The sequence below is a fragment of the Ascaphus truei genome, chromosome 1, assembly GCF_040206685.1.
Source record: "Ascaphus truei isolate aAscTru1 chromosome 1, aAscTru1.hap1, whole genome shotgun sequence".
Classification (NCBI taxonomy): domain Eukaryota; kingdom Metazoa; phylum Chordata; class Amphibia; order Anura; family Ascaphidae; genus Ascaphus; species Ascaphus truei.
This window is the reverse complement of record NC_134483.1, coordinates 33707863-33725577: the sequence shown is the minus strand read 5'-3', so window position 1 is coordinate 33725577 and position 17715 is coordinate 33707863. Positions and strand designations below refer to the sequence as shown.

The 17715-nt window shown below is 43.0% G+C and overlaps 1 protein-coding gene across 3 annotated transcripts in view; it reads right to left on the bottom strand.

The window, feature by feature from the left end:
* The window catches only part of CTIF (cap binding complex dependent translation initiation factor), a 419064-nt gene that overhangs the window by 22928 nt on the left and 378421 nt on the right, over nt 1-17715 (bottom strand). The window lies entirely within an intron of this gene.

The following is a 17715-nucleotide window of genomic DNA, read 5'->3' as shown; positions in this document are numbered from 1 at the left end:
TTAATAGGCTAACCTTATTTTTACACATACTGTACTTTTCTATAAAAAAATAAAAAGGTCAATAGAAATATAGATGGTAAAACGAATCTGATATTTTAATGCCCCTTTTTATACCTTAGCTCTCCCTTGCTCGTTTTAACTTTGGTTCGAACATGGAAGCAGCTCCCGTGCAACTGGAGTCACCGTGTTATTTCAGTGAAGCAAACAAGGCTGACAAATGCGCCAAACAGCCATCTTTGAAAATTAAAACAAGGTTTGTTTACATACGTTAAACAAAATTTATTAAAAAAAAAAAATACTTATATTTGATGTATTCTGAAAAGCACTGATAACCAAATTTAAAGCAATGAATTAAACAGATCACATGTGTTCAACAGGGAATCCCTGCACCAAAGGAACTTACACTCTAATAGTATGTTGGAAGGTATACGTAAACATTAACAGACACAAATGCTTCTGGTATATGGTTCCCAATGGTTTTATACTGGGATCCCCCAGAAGCAACTGTTTTGTCCATTTTGTGTTCGGTGCACAAAAGCCAGATGGCGAGTATTGAAGGGATTGGGCCATCCAAAAATCTGATTCAAAAGATTAAGGATTAAACGTAGTTACATTTAACACCTGGGTTATTTAGTGCCGCCTTCCTCTTTATGGCTTTCTCTCCGTTACTCTCTCTGAACCAGTGTTCCTCCCCTTCTAACTCAATGCCTCCATTATCTTTACCACTTTCTGTGTCTCCATGTACAGAATGTCCCCCCTTATCTTTCTAAGCCCCTTCTAAACCTCTAGTGCCACTCGGATGGGGAAACACTGGCGTTAGGAATCTCTAAATACAGATCAGGTGTTTTTGTTAGAGGCAAACCAAACGGCACTTTAATAGATGCAGCCTTTGAAAACCTATATTGACAATGAACTACCTAAGGCAGGGGTGTGCAAACTTTTCTTGCTGCGCCCCCCTGCCTGCTCTCCTCCGCTCTCGCGCCCCCCCCTTACCTCAGTTCAGCGTCAAATGATGTCGCAGGATCGTGAGACGTCACGTGACCCGCGGCATCATTTGACGTCACGTTCCGATAGCAACGCAGTCATGTGGCATGCGGACGCGTCCTGAGCTCGCTGAACCGCGGTAAGTAGAGGTTGCAGAGGCCTCGCGCTGTCCCACGGTATTTAATTTAAATGCCTTGGGGAATAGTGCGGGGCATCTGCACCTGCCCGCGCCACTCCCCCCCCCAAACAAAATCTCGTGCCCCCAGTTTGCGCACCCCTGACCTAAGGTGCCGATTGATTTGTTCTCCCATGATCGGTAAGCAAAGAGCCTGCTTCCCAGGGTACACTAAATGGCCGTCTTTCAGTTCCAAGCATTCCTTCATTCAATGTAACTCAGCATCTACAATGTATCCTTATATTACACAGGTAACATTATCTATTGTTACAGTTTGCAGCTCAAACTGCTGGGAACATTGGAAACAAATTATCACAAACAGGAAAGTGTTGCAAAGATCTTGCACTGCTGGGGAGGTGGGCTAAAACCTGTTATAGAAATCAAATGATGCTCAGTATATTACAACTCATTCAGAATGGTATTAAGAGATGAATAAAAAATACAATAAGTATCTAATACTACAGAACTAGTTTATAAAAAAAATAAAACAAAAAAAATGTTCCATGTAGGATATTGCTTGGATTGCCTCTTTAAAATGGATGTGTAGTTCAAAAAGGGTGTTGCATTGTGTTTTGTAGGTTATTATGTTTTTATATCACATTGCGTGTTTCAGGATTACATTTGCAAAGATATTAATCACATATGACAGAGAAGGTGTTACATGGCTAAGCATTTATAGTTTATTGGACCTCCAATTGGTGCTTCTGAGTGAGGATAAATCTTCATAATCCTTGGAAGTCTCAGAGCACAGGTTATCAGGGAGGTGTGAAGATGAAGCCAGTGCTTCCTAATAAGAGGACAAGAACAGAGCAGAGCCATTTCAATAGGAGTTGCGAACTCTCAGCAGCACATCAAAGGAGCCAGCCCATGTCACCCCCAAGGTGACAATAAAGAAGACACTATCTCTAACTCATAATGCTCACAGTGCCAGGAATATAATTCCACGTTCGTACTGTAAATTCCGTTAATATTGGACATTCACACCCCCTTGCACAGTTTGCAACCACACACCATTATCTTACTCAGCAATCACAATGTGCACAATATGACCATTGAAATATTATTATAATTTTTTAATACATTTGCAAATATTCTCCTATTTTTGAATATTTGCTTAGTTTGTTTGCTTCTATGATTTATATTTGAATTTTTCACATTTTCATTGTTTTGGAATATTTACCAATTTTCAAATATTCACATTTTTTCATTAAAAACCTAATGGCGGTTTTTACTTTTAACATTTTTTGTTGTTTTTTAACAACAAAAAAAATCACAAATTTTCAAAACTGGATAAAAAATTTTTTTCATTGCAAATTCAAATTCTGATGAAAAGCATGCCTCATCTGAACATACTCACCCTTACTTTATATATCACAAAGTTGGGTATTGCCATCTTGAAAGAGACAAATGTACTCTACAAATTTACATTTCTACAGAACCAGCACGTGCCATTGTTCTAGGTCTAGGGTACCAGACAGGGACACCATCTGGCTCAGATGCCTCACAAAAGAATAGGTTACAAAGAGGACTTCTGCTTAAATAAATGACAAATAATTAGCATCTTAATGCTCATCGCCGACACTCTTCTGAGACCGGACATCTGCTTCCATGGTTTCCTCGTCTCATTCTTGTGGTGTTTACGGACCCAAATAGTCTACGACGATGTGTGTATATATGGAGGAAGGAGAAATAACATCTGCAGCCATCTTAAGCAAAACCCACAGCAGAGTCAGGTGTATTTTTTCTTCTTAGTGTTGCTTCTGCGATTCAGTAGTCAAAAGGAATAAACGCGCATTCAAGAAACGTGTTGGAAACCACTTACATTGGTGAATTTAATTTCATGTACTACAAATTAAGACCAGGGGTTCTCATCTCCTGTCCTCAAGATCGCATCCCCCAAAAGGTCAGGTTTTTAGGATATCCCAGCTTCAGCACAGGTGACTCAGTCTTTCACTGATTGAGCCACCTGTGCTGAAGCTGAGATATCCTGGAAACCTGACCTGTTGGGGGGTTTTGGGGACGGTCTTGAGTACTGGAGTTGAGCACCCCTGAATTAAGGCGATTGCCCTACTACCTAACCCCACAGCGATAAAAGGGTTAACATCGAGAACTTAACCTTACCTTCCTGGTCTTGATAGTGTTCCAAAGACCAATTTAATAGCTTTAAATATTTACATTTTAGCCCTACTTTCAACATTTGTCGTGTGCTGGCTGTGGATACATCTGGTGCGAAGACTTAAGTGGATCAGGTTTTTGCATTTTAATCGGGGTGGATTTCATTGGGCTCTTTGTTTTCCCCTTTGGCACGTCGCTGCCCCTTCTTCTCATGTGTTTAAAGGACTGTATTAAACATGGGTACCGTAGGAACCACAGGATGGAGAGAAGGTCTTCCCGTTGGCACAATGCCATGTATTTAACACAAACATAATGCCATAATGTTAAAAAATATTTTTCTTTGTAATACCTTTACAAAAAAAACCCCCCATTTAACCTTACACAGAGTTGCAATACAAACGTTTTCAGTAACCTTACATGACTGCATTTCTGTTGTAATTGCAAAGCGGATATAAAGGGGCACTAGCTCTTGCCATTTTCACTTTGTTCGAACAAATGCAGCCGTTCTACACCTTTCTGGCAATGTCATTATCTAAACTGCCGATCGTCATGCGAAGCCCCCGTTTAGCGGGGCGCGCAATATGGCTTCCTAAATGGTCGCTGCAGCGACTGAAGGAAACGCAATACCGGTACATTAAAACTTATGAAAAAGGGCGCACAAAATAAAAACTAAAAATGCAGTCCTTGTTATCTACGTTTTTATTAAAAACGCATTGTATTTTGGAGGCAATGCTGCTTTTTTGATAATGATGCAATTTGATTCAGGCACGGCGCAATTTTTTTTCTTTGGGCCAATGAGCGCCATCGCCACACCACGTCTTTAACCGGTTATCTCCGTTTCCTACATCGGACGCTGATCTATTGACCGTTTATTGGCACCTTAGAGCCGACACCGGGTTAGGGAACCTGCACAGCTTGCGAGCACAATGTTTCATGCCGGGCATTAAAATAATCGCTCCCAGAAATTCCTTTCCTAAATTCCCACAGAAACCTCCCCCCAAATAGCCGACTACAGCAAACGGATCAAACCTGATGAACACAGCACCTTGATATGTGATACGAAGGAATGTCACATGAAACGGACGCATTTAGAATTCATTTAACGTCACAATATCCATTTGCCACGCGTGATACCGATCTTTCCATGTCTTTAACTGAATACATACAAACAAATATTGCCGTGAAGGAATCCATGCTCAATGATGGATGATGGAGTCTAAAGCAAGGGTGCTCAACTCCAGTCCTCAAGATACCCCAACAGGACAGGTTTTAAGGATATCCCAGCTTCAGCACAGGTGGCTCAGTCTTCGGCCTGTGCTGAAGCAATGATATCCTGAAAACCTGAATGGTTGGTGGCCCTTGAGGACTAGACTTGGCCATCCCTGTTTGGAGTGGGGGGGAGGGGGGATGGAGTGGGGGGGAAGGGGGGATGGAGAGGGGAGGGGGGGTGGAGTGTTGGGGAAGGGGGGATGGAGGGGGGGGGATTGAGGACTGGACTTCTGGTCTAAACAGAGCAATAAAGAGCATTTCGAATAGAAGCATAAGTGGATAAGGTGTGAGACAGCATTAAAGACAAACTAAGGAGACTGGCCCTTGGAAAGAGTGGTGCCATCAAATGGTTTCCGTGAAAGAGAAGTAGATACATGAGGAAGTACAGTCACCTAATTCAGTAATGGTCGAGCTACGCCACACACAGGCAGGGAGGTTCTAACTATGGAGAAGCATGTGACTGCGTCTAGTGCCCCCAGAAAGCATGATTTGTAATACATTGTGAAACGACAAATTTGTACCCATGGCCCCTGCACAAGGTTTACGTTTGAAATTTAGCTTCACATTGCCGCCCGCCCTTTTCTTTAAAGGATGTTTTTGTTTTACAGTACACGAACGAGGGGTCCTCCGGAGGTGAACTACGCTATTACCAGCTCCTGGGGGAACCTCCGGTTCTTGAGATATGTACAATTTTTAGCGCTGCTGTTCTCTCCCTCCTGGAAATTCAAAATGGCCGCCAAACCACAGACCTATAGTTAGTCGCAACGGAGGACATGTGTGGCTTCCTGCTGGATGACCTCAATCGCAATGTTTCAACAACCAGGAAGTGTACAGACACCTAAAATGCTAAGTGTCACAGATCAAAAAAAAAAAAATAGGGCGGTTCTTTTCCCCTGAGGACCTTCCGGTTCGAATTCTTTCAATTTTAGGTTGGGTTTCTTCTTTAAGGAACCCTGCCACATTTTAGCACTACGGCTGACGGAAGGCTAAGGAGTAGTTCAGGTATTTAGAATCCAGTGTGACGAGATCACCCACCCAGTACATAGAAATGTCAAACCTTATCGTTTCTCTGGGAGTGCTGACGGGGCGTGACATTGTCTGCTGTATAACAGCCAAAGTCAAAATAAAAAATCAACGCACATCCCCTCTACATCCCCACCTTTCTACGCTTAATGCGGCGTAAAAAGCCTACAATTCAAATATATTTAACATTTAAATCTTACTTATATTCAGCATGCTGTACAATGCCGGCCACACAATGTACATAACCCTTTCATTGATTACACACTTTCACCAAACCATGACAAGCCAACCCTCCTCGATAAGGCGAAAACCCCCAAAGGACACGTCCCAAACCAGCATACATTTTTACCTTCAGGTAAATTGCTGGGATTTATAATACAGTATTTAATGTTGCTGTTAAGCTGCTGAGAATCCCAGCTTTTCTAAAGCTGGTTACAGTATACAAGCGGCACAGAAGATTAGAAACCCAGGCAGGGAACACCACGGACAGCTGAAGTAGAGCACAATAGGTGCCAGCACGGCCCACAGCCACTACCGGGCTCTTAGTAAAGCTAAGTTAAGTATTGTTGTAGGGGAGGAGATACCGCCTGGTTATGCCAACTTGTAAGCTAGATGTTATGGAAGTGCATGCAGCTGAGACACACACTGCCCCCTGCCTGGCTCTTCTCCAGGGAGTGCTCAGGATGTGACTTGTGATAGACATGGCCTCAGCCAATGACATTGGACTCTGAAGAGGAGGGACTAGAGGAGAGGAGACTTTAAGAGCAAGCGGTGGGAGAGCTGCTCCGACCTTGGGGCGATTATAAGTGGTCAGGAACCAGTATCTGAGCAGTACGACTCCGCGGATGTTGGGTGACCAGATTGCAGATCGAATCCAGGAGTGGATCCACTGCCGAGCAGCAGACTGCCTGATATCGGGAGGCACGAGTAGCTACTGGGGGATTCTCATCACGAGACAATAAAGGGTACCGAAGTCTATATGAAGCACAGGCCTGCAACATTCAAACACTAACTACAAGAGCTCCAACAGTGTGCAGGTACCTATACACAGACCCATAAGCACGGAGTCGGGTGGTCACGGGTATACACCTGCGCAGTGTCATATATATATATATATATATATATATATATATATATATATATATATATATATATATATACATACATACATACATACACACATACACACACACGCACACGCACACACAACGTATTTCCTCGATTGTAAGATGCACCATCGATTTGGCCCTTACAATCGAGGAAAATTACTTTTTCACTTACCAGTTGAGGTCCCATGTCAGCGGCGGATGAAGTGACCGGAGGCGGCGGCGGCAGGAGAGGTCCCATGTCAGCGGCGGATGAAGTGACCGGAGGCTGCGCGGCAGGAGAGGTCCCACGTCAGCGGACGATGAAGAGGGCGGAGGTGGCAGGAGAGGTCCCACGTCTGCAGAGGGTTGAAGATGGATAGAGGGTGGGACTGCGGCGGTGGCGGCAGGACAGGTCCCAAGTCTGCAGGTAAATGAAGATAAGAAGACAGCGGACAGGCGGGTGTGCGGTGGCCGCAGGAGATCATAATAGCAGGAGAGCTGAGCAGGAGCAGAGTGGCATAGGGGAACAGCTGGGGAGGAGCGCACAGTAACACCGGAAGTTGACCGGTGTCTGACTTCCGGTTACTGTGCGCTACCCCCCAGCCGTTCCCCTATGCCGCTCTGCTCCTGCTCAGCTCTCCTGCTATTATTATCTCCTGCCACCGCCACTTCCTGTCCGTTGTCTTCTTATCTTCATTCATCTGCAGACTTGGGACCTGTCCTGCCGCCACCGCCGCAGTCCCACCCGCTTTCCATCTTCAACCCTCGAAAAATAAAGGGAAAAGGAAAACAGGGGAAACTCTCGTGTCAGCCTAATTAACAAAGCAGTATATTAATAGCAAAGGTGCAATAGGGGATAAGAAATAGTGGTAAGGTTATGAGAAAAGCACACCCTTACACAAGCACTCAATGCAAAATGTGATATGATGATAAATGTAAAATCAATTTTTAATGATATTAAAATAAAATAGGAATAAACACCTTAGTACAACTAAAGTATAAATGAGTGAGTAAATCACCGTGGTGATCAAACATAAGACAAGAGAAACGCTATTTACAAAAATATCAAAAACTGAAACCCATGGGAAATCAAATGGATAATTGTAAATTAAACTGATAATATCAGTTTAAATAGGTCACAATTACTCATTGATAACCCCTGGGTACAGCACTAATAGTGGTATTAAAAGAGACTTGTCTATAATAAGCAGGTCGCGTAGAGACTAGTACTGATGGTATATATAATAGTAAATGACGTGTATTTGTCCCACCAAAAGCCTGCAATATGTACAATAAGTGGTAAAATACCAAGTGTGATAGCTATTACATATAGGCACACACCAAATGTGTTCAAAATGCCTAGAGGCACGAATCAAAGTTCGTATCAAATTATGGCCCCATGATGCAGATAAAATACTGTTATAAATATCCATAGATAATAGCACATGCAATGAACCCACAAAATGTGTCAATATTGCTCAGAGGCACCGGATCTAGTCCGTATCAAATTATAGCCTCCTAAGTAAATGCATAGTGCTATACATCAATAGCTCACAAAAATCATATGCGGTAAGGAACAATTGTAATGCAGACAACCAGGGTATAAGTAAATACAATAACAAACATCCAATCTATCTATATATTTCTGAAAGCGTCCTATGTGTCTTTGTCTGTATGTGTCTCCCTGTGTCCCTAGCGGCAATCACATTGAACCTTTGGCCTGTCACTCCGCCTCAGGCCAATGAGATGGCACCCTTGGCCCGCCCGCCCCCGCACACCTCTCATTGGCCTGAGGCTGAGTGACGGGCCAAAGGTCACACACACACACACACACTAACACACTGGCGCTCTCACATCCCCACGGCTCTCTTTGCCCCCTGTCCTCCCACCCCCCCCCCTACACACACACACAGAGCACGCACTGTGCGGCTCTCCCCTCACATAGGCCGCTCCCCGTCCCCCAGGGCGCTCCTCCAGCTGTCTCCGCCTCTCCCCGCGAAAGGCACAGCACCTCCTCACCGGACCGTCTCAGCCTCTCCGCTGAGGAGCCCGAGGTGGAAGAGGAGGGCGGCCGGTACCCGGAGGAAGAGGAGCGCGGCTCTCACATCCCCACGGCTCTCTTTGCCCCCTCACCCCCCCCCCCCACACACACACACAGAGCACGCACTGTGCGGCACTCCCCTCACATAGTCCGCTCCCTGTCCCCGAGGGCGCTCCTCCGGCTGTCTCCGCCTCTCCCCGCGAAAGGCACAGCACCTCCTCACCGGAACGTCTCAGCCTCTCCGCTGAGGAGCCCGAGGTGGAAGAGGACGGCGGCCGGTACCCGGAGGAAGAGGAGCGCGACTGTGTGCAAGGTGAGTAAACGCAGGGGAATGGGTTAACGCATCCCTGACTCACGCTGCCCTTTGCCATCCCTACCCTCACTGCCCACCCTACCCTTTGCCCCCTGCCCCCCCTCCTCCTGCCCTTTGCCCCGTCCTCCCTCCCCCTGCCCTTTGCCCCCTGCCCTCCCTCCCCCTGCCCTTTGCCCCCTGCCCTCCCTCCTTTACCCCCTGCCCTCCCTCCCCCTGCCCTTTGCCCCCTGCCCTCCCTGTCCTTTGTCCCCTGCCCTCCCTCCCCCTGCAATTTTCCCCTTCCCTCCCTCCCCCTACCATGCCCCCTGCCCTTCCACGCCCGGGCAATGCCGGGTATATCGGCTAGTAATTCATAAATGGTGGCTGAAAATAATGCCGCATGAAGCAGTCAAACAACACTGTTGAAAATGTGTCAAAGTTAGTGACCTAACATATTGTTACTACCAAAGCCGTAAGGTAGTATATACAGTGTGTCTACTTGCGCAATGCATACATAATTCAATAGCAGCATCATAACCAGTCCAAGTGGCAACTATGTGCCAAATGTTTGTATCAGACCTGCATCAGACGACATACAGATCTACCGGCACTTCAATGCGCCTTCCCCCTCGTGTACTGCGTACGATGTCGTGACGTCAGTCTAGTCCCTCCTCCCACCTGACGTACGTTTCGCGGAGGCGCTTTGTCAAAGGTGAACACATTTGGTGTGTGCCTATATGTAATAGCTATCACACTTGGTGTTTTACCACTTATTGTACATATTGCAGGCTTTTGGTGGAACAAATACACGTCATTTACTATTATATATACCATCAGTACTAGTCTCTATGCGACCTGCTTATTATAGACAGGTCTCTTTAAATACCACTATTAGTGCTGTACCCAGGGGTTATCAATGAGTAATTGTGACCTATTTAGGTTTTTGATATTATCTGTTTAATTTACAATTATCCATTTGATTTCCCATGGGTTTCAGTTTTTGATATTTTTGTAAATAGCGTTTCTCTTGTCTTATATGTTTGATCACCACAGTGATTTACTCACTCATTTATACTTTAGTTGTACTAAGGTGTTTATTCCTATTTTAATATCATTAAAAATTGATTTAAAATTTATCATCATATCACATTTTGCATTGAGTGCTTGTGAAAGGGTGTGCTTTCCTCATAACCTTACCATCTTCAACACTCTGCTGACGTGCACTTCATCCTCCGCTGACATGGGACCTTTCCCGAAACATGGAAAGTGAAAAGAGGGGGTTAGTAGACACATATATATATATATATTTTTAATACATCGATTCTAAGACACACCCCGATTTCAGACGTGTGAAAATCGGAAAAAAGGTGCGTCTTAGAATTGAGAAAATATGGTATATATATTGTTTATTTATTTATAAAATATTTTACCAGGCAGTAATACTTTGAGAGTTACCTCTCGTTTTCAAGTATGTCCTGGGCACAGAGTAAAACAAATAGTACATGGTTACAAGAAAGGTTACATAAATGAACAGGGTATACATTATATACAAGACATTGCGTGCACAGTTAAAGAAAATATATATTATGGGCGTATGAAACAGTTACAGACCAGGTTAAAATGTGAGACAGCCTTAGATTTGAAAGAACTTAAAGTGGTGGTGGATGTGAGAGTCTCTGGTAGGTTGTTCCAGTTTTGGGGTGCACGGAAGGAGAAGGAGGAACATCCGGATACTTTGTTGAGCCTTGGGACCATGAATAGTCTTTTGCAGTCTGATCTCAGGTGATAAGTGCTGCAGGTGGTAGGGGTGAGGAGCTTGTTCAGGTAGCTGGGTAGGTTGCCCATGAAGAATTTAAAGGCAAGACAGGAAAGGTGAACTTTGCGCCTAGACTCTAGTGTTGACCAATCTAGTTCTTTGAGCATTTCGCAGTGATGTGTGTTGTAGTTGCATTGGAGAACAAAACGACAAATTGAATTGTAGAGGGTGTCAAGTTTGCTAAGGTGGGTTTGAGGAGCCGAGCCATATACTATGTCTCCATAGTCAATAATTGGCATTAGCATCTGCTGTGCGATACGCTTTCTGACCAGGAGACTTAGGGAGGATTTGTTCCTGTAAAGTACCCCTAGTTTGGCATAGGTCTTGGTTGTCAGGGTATCAATGTGCATCCCGAATGTTAAGTGGGAGTCAAACCATAAGCCCAGGTATTTAAAACTAGTGACAGGTGTTAGGGTGGTGTTAGCGTTGGTTCTAATCAGGAGCTCATTCACTGGAAGCTTTACAAATTTAGTCTTGGTCCCAAATACCATTGTTACAGTCTTGTCAGTGTATATGTGAATGAATGATCCTCTTATTCGGGGATTATATGGTACCTTGGTGTCCAAAGAGAACTGCAATATAAATACTATTGTACAATAAATACTATTGTGTTATTTAGGTCAATCTGGTATATTTCCATTTGTCGGACCTAGGACCGTGTGTTGGGAAAGAAATAAGGGAGGACTCACTTTAGCAGCAGGTGTCTGTCTTTTGAAAGAAAGTTGGAAAAGAACAAGGGGTGTTAAACAGGTGGCAAAATCCACAGTTTTTGTTGTTGTTTGAACTGGGAGTAGGGCCTCTGTTGCATTACCCCTATACTGTAAGTGAGTGCGCTTTAAATATTTCTCCCTAATGTATAGTACCAGCCTAATGGTAAGGGAGACTTATGAAGTCATCATTATTAACCATCTCATGGGCAATAATAGGGCAAAGCATAGGTCCTGTTTTTAAATAAATTACCAGTGCAAACCCTCCAAAATAGTGTCAGTTTTAAGGATAGAGCAAAGCAGGAATCATAATATCAGCCTGCAAGTGAATGCGCATATATATAATAAATAGCTTTCCGTGCATTATGTTGTTTTTCTGTTTGTGTTATGAAAGGACTTTATTATCTCCCCCAGGGTGGGAAACGTAGGATATACAAAAATGGCTTCTCTGATTTTCTATGGGGAAATCGCACGACTATTCGAACATCTTCTGGTTCCAATGGAATCTAAAATAAACAAATTTAAAAAAAAAAGGTCCAAGCAGAAGTTGCACAACATGGTAAATAAAACATGTTGGAAATAGTGAACAAGGTGTTTCCTGGCCAAACTACTGAACTTTATTGCAATTGCATGCGTTTTGCGGTGAGACCGTTACACAGTTAGTTATGTGGCAAGATTGTTTTTTTTAGCACATTTATACGAGTGAAAGGAGAAAAAGAGCAGAGGTTTGCTTGTGCATTGAAAGAAGAAAGGCACAATATTAGCTGTAGGGTGGAAGAAGTAGCAACAACTTGATAATGATGTGACGGGGAGAAAGTAAGGGTGTGTGATTCCAGATAACATTCCTGAGGAACAGGGTGGGTGATAGTGTGAGAGGGGAGAGGGGATGCATTCTGGTGGGGAAGATAAAGCTCTTCCTAAATGGAGACTAAGCACGAGAGAGACAGGATGAGACGCTACCGAGGAGGACAGATTGAATTCTGGATGTCAGGGTCAGAGGTGGTTTTTGGATAGGAGTTTGTGAACACGTCACATCTTTTATTAATTTATTTATAAAATGTTTTACCAGGAAGTTATACATTGAGAGTTACCTCTCGTTTTCAAGTATGTCCTGGGCATAGTTATGAAGACAAATAAATAGTTACATTAAGTGGGCAGGGTTATACATTATATACAAGACATTGCATGAACAGTTAGAGATAATACATGTTATAGGCGTGTGTATCAGTTACAGACCAGATTAACATGTGAGACAGCTTTAGTTTTGAAAGAACTTGGACTGGTGGCGGCTGTGAGAGTCTCCGGCAGACATCTTAAGTCATGATTTGGGAAACAAAACCTAAAATCTGCAAAGAAAATCAATGTGTTTTTCCCAGTGAGCGCTTCATGGCTTCAATGATATCTCACAAAACAAAGTTCAGCACTAGGGTTTTGGAACATATTTTTCTGTCATTTTTGGTTTATATTTTATTTATTATACATAAAAATATATTCTGTTATATTTTATGTATTTTCCTATGCATACAACACCTATGTATTCAACTGTCCAATCCTATATACGCTCTAGACCTCGGTAAAAAGGAGAAGTTTACATATTTAAAACTGATGCCAATGAATCAGGTTCCCATGCTTCACACAAAGAAAAGCTGGCGTTCCAAAATCCCCGTTCCCATAACCAATTCTTCACAAAGTGCATATGTCATGAAACGATCGTCGGGATTCATCAAATGCGAAGTGTCGTACATGATCCAGCATTTACTGCTACTCAAGTTAATGGCAGTGAACATCTGATCAGGGTGCGATCCCCAGCTTCTGAACTTGGTGGGCTCCTAATAGGGCTGCCCAGGAATAAACTAGAACAGCAATATCCCAGGATGGACACTGCTGGCCATACTTACTAAGCAGTCTTCTGCCATAAGACACCGTCCGGTGGTACTAGACACCTGGCACTAGGTTTGCCAGGTGTCCAGTATTGAACCAGACTGTCCTGTATTTGGACACTGTCCAGTAACAAATTAGAGGTAATACTGGACATGTATGTGTCCGGTATTAACTCTCTGGACATAGTGACCTGATCGGCTTGGGGGGCCCGTGGGATTCCCAAGCAGGGAGAGAGCAAGGCTGTAGCTAGGGGTCTGGGCAGCTGCCTCCATCCTGATTGGCTGCTGCTGTGTAATGCAGCTAATCAGGACGAGGTGTCAGGAGCCTGTGGGTGGGGCCATGGAGAGGAGGAAACAGCATGGAGCGGAGAGAGGGGTGTGGGCGTGTCTCGAGCGCGTTGCACCTTTCACCAATGTGTCCAGTATTTTTGTAGATGCCACCTGGCAATCCTAGCTGCCAGCCAATTCAAGTCACTTGCATTCAATGTGTCTTCCAGCACTAGGAGGTGTCTCAAGTAAGTTAAGACGGTTTAGTAAATATGGGCGTGTACGTCCTATTTTCCCTATACAAAAAGTAATTATTGGAACGGCAACAAAACCAAATCTCTGAGTCCTGTAGCTCCCTTTCCATTACTCAAGTGGTGATTTAAAACTGTAAAATATGTTTCATAGATTTTAAAATGCATTATCTTAAACGCTCAATTGCAGACAGCACAATATTACGATGTATGTGGACAGAGTGATTTAGGGGAAATATGGCACAGACTTATAAGGTTACAGCCATCGGAGTTGTTAAGCAGTTTTATGAGCATGCTTTTCTCATAGGACAATGTGAGAACAGTCAGGGGGACCCGTTGCACTTAAATTGTTCAAAAATATTTTTCTTTTACAAATGGTCTTTAGTTTTTACTTTTTCCTTTTCCACCACAATCATATACGCACCTCACAGTCAAACCTGGAAACTTCTCTGCCACTGTTCTACAAGTCAATTCAATTCCCTGCAGAACCCTAATCTCAGTTAGGTCTGATCCCTTATTAACTAGCAGAAGAATAGAATACATTGCACATCCCGCGACAATCTACTGGGGTGCTTTGAATTAAGCTTTTTGGTCTAAACTAAAAAGCATGAACCCCTCATTAATTCGGAGTTCTAGGATTAGAATGCCGGTGTTTATATTTGGCACTAGAAAAATATTATTAAAAAAGTGGCCATCCCGGCAAAAAAAATATTTTGAACATCATTGGAACAAAGGGTTCCTCCAGGGCTGAACCTCATCATTTTCAGCATCAAGGACCCCCATTTTCCCAAGAGAAATATGGCCGCTTCCAGGTTCCCAAGATAAATATGGCCGCCCCTATGTTCCCAAGATAAATATGGCCACCCCCATGTTCCCAAACTAAATATGGCCACACCCATGTTCCCAAACTAAATATGGCCACCCCAGGTTGCTAAGATAAATATGGCCACCCCAGGTTGCTAAGATAAATATGGCCACCCCAGGTTGCTAAGATAAATATGGCCACCCCCATGTTCCCAAACTAAATATGGCCACACCCATGTTCCCAAACTAAATATGGCCACCCCAGGTTGCTAAGATAAATATGGCCACCCCAGGTTGCTAAGATAAATATGGCCACCCCAGGTAGCTAAGATAAATATGGCCACCCCAGGTTGCTAAGATAAATATGGCCACATCCAGGTTCCCAAGATAAATATGGCCACCCCAGGTTCCCAAGATAAATATGGCCACCCCAGGTTGCTAAAATAAATATGGCCACATCCAGGTTCCCAAGATAAATATGCCCAATCTTGTCAATCAATGTGAAGCTGCAACGGTTCCTATTGGTCCGCAGATTCCACAGGATTTGTGGCCATATTGTTTCCCCAGAAGGGAACACCGATACCAATAATGAGTACACCCATAATTATCTTGAAAACCTGGAGTTCTTTGGTACGGAAAATAGTGGCATTCAGCACCATAGAACCCCTGTGTTCCAATTATGTTTTTTTTTAAATGAAGTAAAAAACAAAAGAAAAAAAAACACAATTCCCAGGCAGAATTGCTGCTCTAACAGGAGGGCATTTATCTCCTTTTCAAATACTTGCTGAGCAGCTTCATGCCTCTGGGGTAATCAGGAACGGTAACATCAAAGGTAACAGTTACTGGCTGCTGGATGGTAGTTTCCTGCTCACATTCTAAGCTCCCGAAAAAACGTTGGTATATCAGAGGAAATTATCTGCTGAGCTGGGGCGAGCTCTGCAAAGAAAACAGCAGCTATTCTGCATTAAGAGAGGCCCAGTTATTGGGAAATAATCACCGCGCTACAAAGATTGCGGCTTTAATGTTAATCTTTGAAACAAAACATTGCAAAATGTTGGACAAGATGTTACATGCGCTGAGAGCGTTGTTTTTTATTTTTATTTCACACACATAATATATGTTGGTTATTGGGACTCCACCTTCAAGCCTTTCAGAACTGAAGAGATAACAACTTCTGAGCAGCAGACATGCAATTAAGAAAGCAGCCCGAGTCAGATAAGAGGAGGATGCATTATCAGGACATGCGCATATCAAGGGATTTAGCTTTTGTTTGATAATGGGCAAATAGGCCACCTTATCTTTGTACTGTGGGTAATTCTGCTGTGTGTGTGTTCAAAGGAACTTTACCTGTCTCGTGTACTTGCTGATAGAGAAGGTGGAAATGCATTCCTCTCACACTGTACTGAAATACACCCTGGGACAGATTCACCTAGCCGCATATAGTGCAGCTGGAATAAACGGGAACCACTTCGCCATTGTATGTAGCTTTATTTATATGCAGTAACGCCATCCATGTACACAGCGCTTTACAGCAGTAACACACGTGACCTACTAGGAATAAGCGCTTTATTCCCTAAAAGTAGACATTAGAAAAAAAGAAAAAGCCGTCCCTGCCCCGAAGAGCTTACAATCTAATTGTAACTCTTTCCGTGCCATCTTTAACTCATGTTCCATAACTGAAGGTTTGTTTAACAGTGGAACAGGCAAAGTGAAGCTACTTCTGCCAAGGCAATTTATTTTGTTTATATATATATATATATATATATATATATATATATATATATATATATATATATATATATATATATATAAACAAAATATGTGACAGAATTATAGACAGCGCCCCTTACCAATTACACCAAAACCGCTGCAACGCTGATATAAGTGGTAGGTGTTTGCACCAGGTGGATAAATTTAGTTCAAACAGATAGATATCAATATAAAAAGTGGCAGGGGCCGTATGTATGCCCAATTAAAATTATTATAAAAAATTTATAAAAAATATTTAAAAAGAAAAAGTGTGCATAAAAATCAAAAAGAAAAATAGAAAAATATGAACAAAAATTGATTCAAATTCTATCAAAAATAGAGGACAAAAGAATAACTGTGCAATTAACATAAATGACTATAAATATGCAAGGTCCAACCTAACCTAAATTGTGAATTAAATTAAAATCATAACAAATAGTGGACCAAAAAAATAATATTCAAAAATAATGATTGATAAAGCAGACCACCGTAGGTTCACTGCCACATATCCCTACGCGTTTCTTCCGTCCTTGCGGAAGAAACGCGTAGGGATATGTGGCAGTGAACATACGGTGGTCGAGCAGCTCCCAGTTACCAACGTGAAGACGCAGAGACGCAGAGACGTGTGTGAAGTCCCTTTCGGGTCCCAGTGCTCCACGAGAGAGGTGAATGGCGGCCGCACGCTACAACTAAGCAGTCGCAAAGGAAAGTACAGATTCCCTTACTCTCTGGGATAACTCTCTGGGACAACGGCTGATACAGACACAAGATCCAGCATTCTAAAGGACTTCAGTTTACACAGAGGTGATCGTGGAGTCTTCAGTTGGTGCATGGGCTGGTCCCATAATATGCCTGATTTAATCAGACAAATTGTAAGTGTCCTTTATATGTAAATTGTAAGTGTGCATTTGTCTTGTCCGTGATGTATTAAAATTCATATCTGATTTTACACAAGGATCGGGCGCTTCTTTTCTCTTTTTTATATATATATATATATATATATATTATTGAGTTTATACGTTTCAGATTTATTTCTAACCTCACTTTTCAAACACAATTGCAATGTCTTTCATCCTGAGTCATACTGAAGTATATAAATAAGCCCTGTGCCTGCTGATTACAGTGGCCTCGAGCTGCAGCAGCTTGTGCAGTGCAGCAGACGTCAACTGCCACGGATTCTCGGAGTCTCACTGATTTTATTATGATTGTTTATTTGTACAAATAAGGCCAAACATGCACAAACAGAAGGTAATG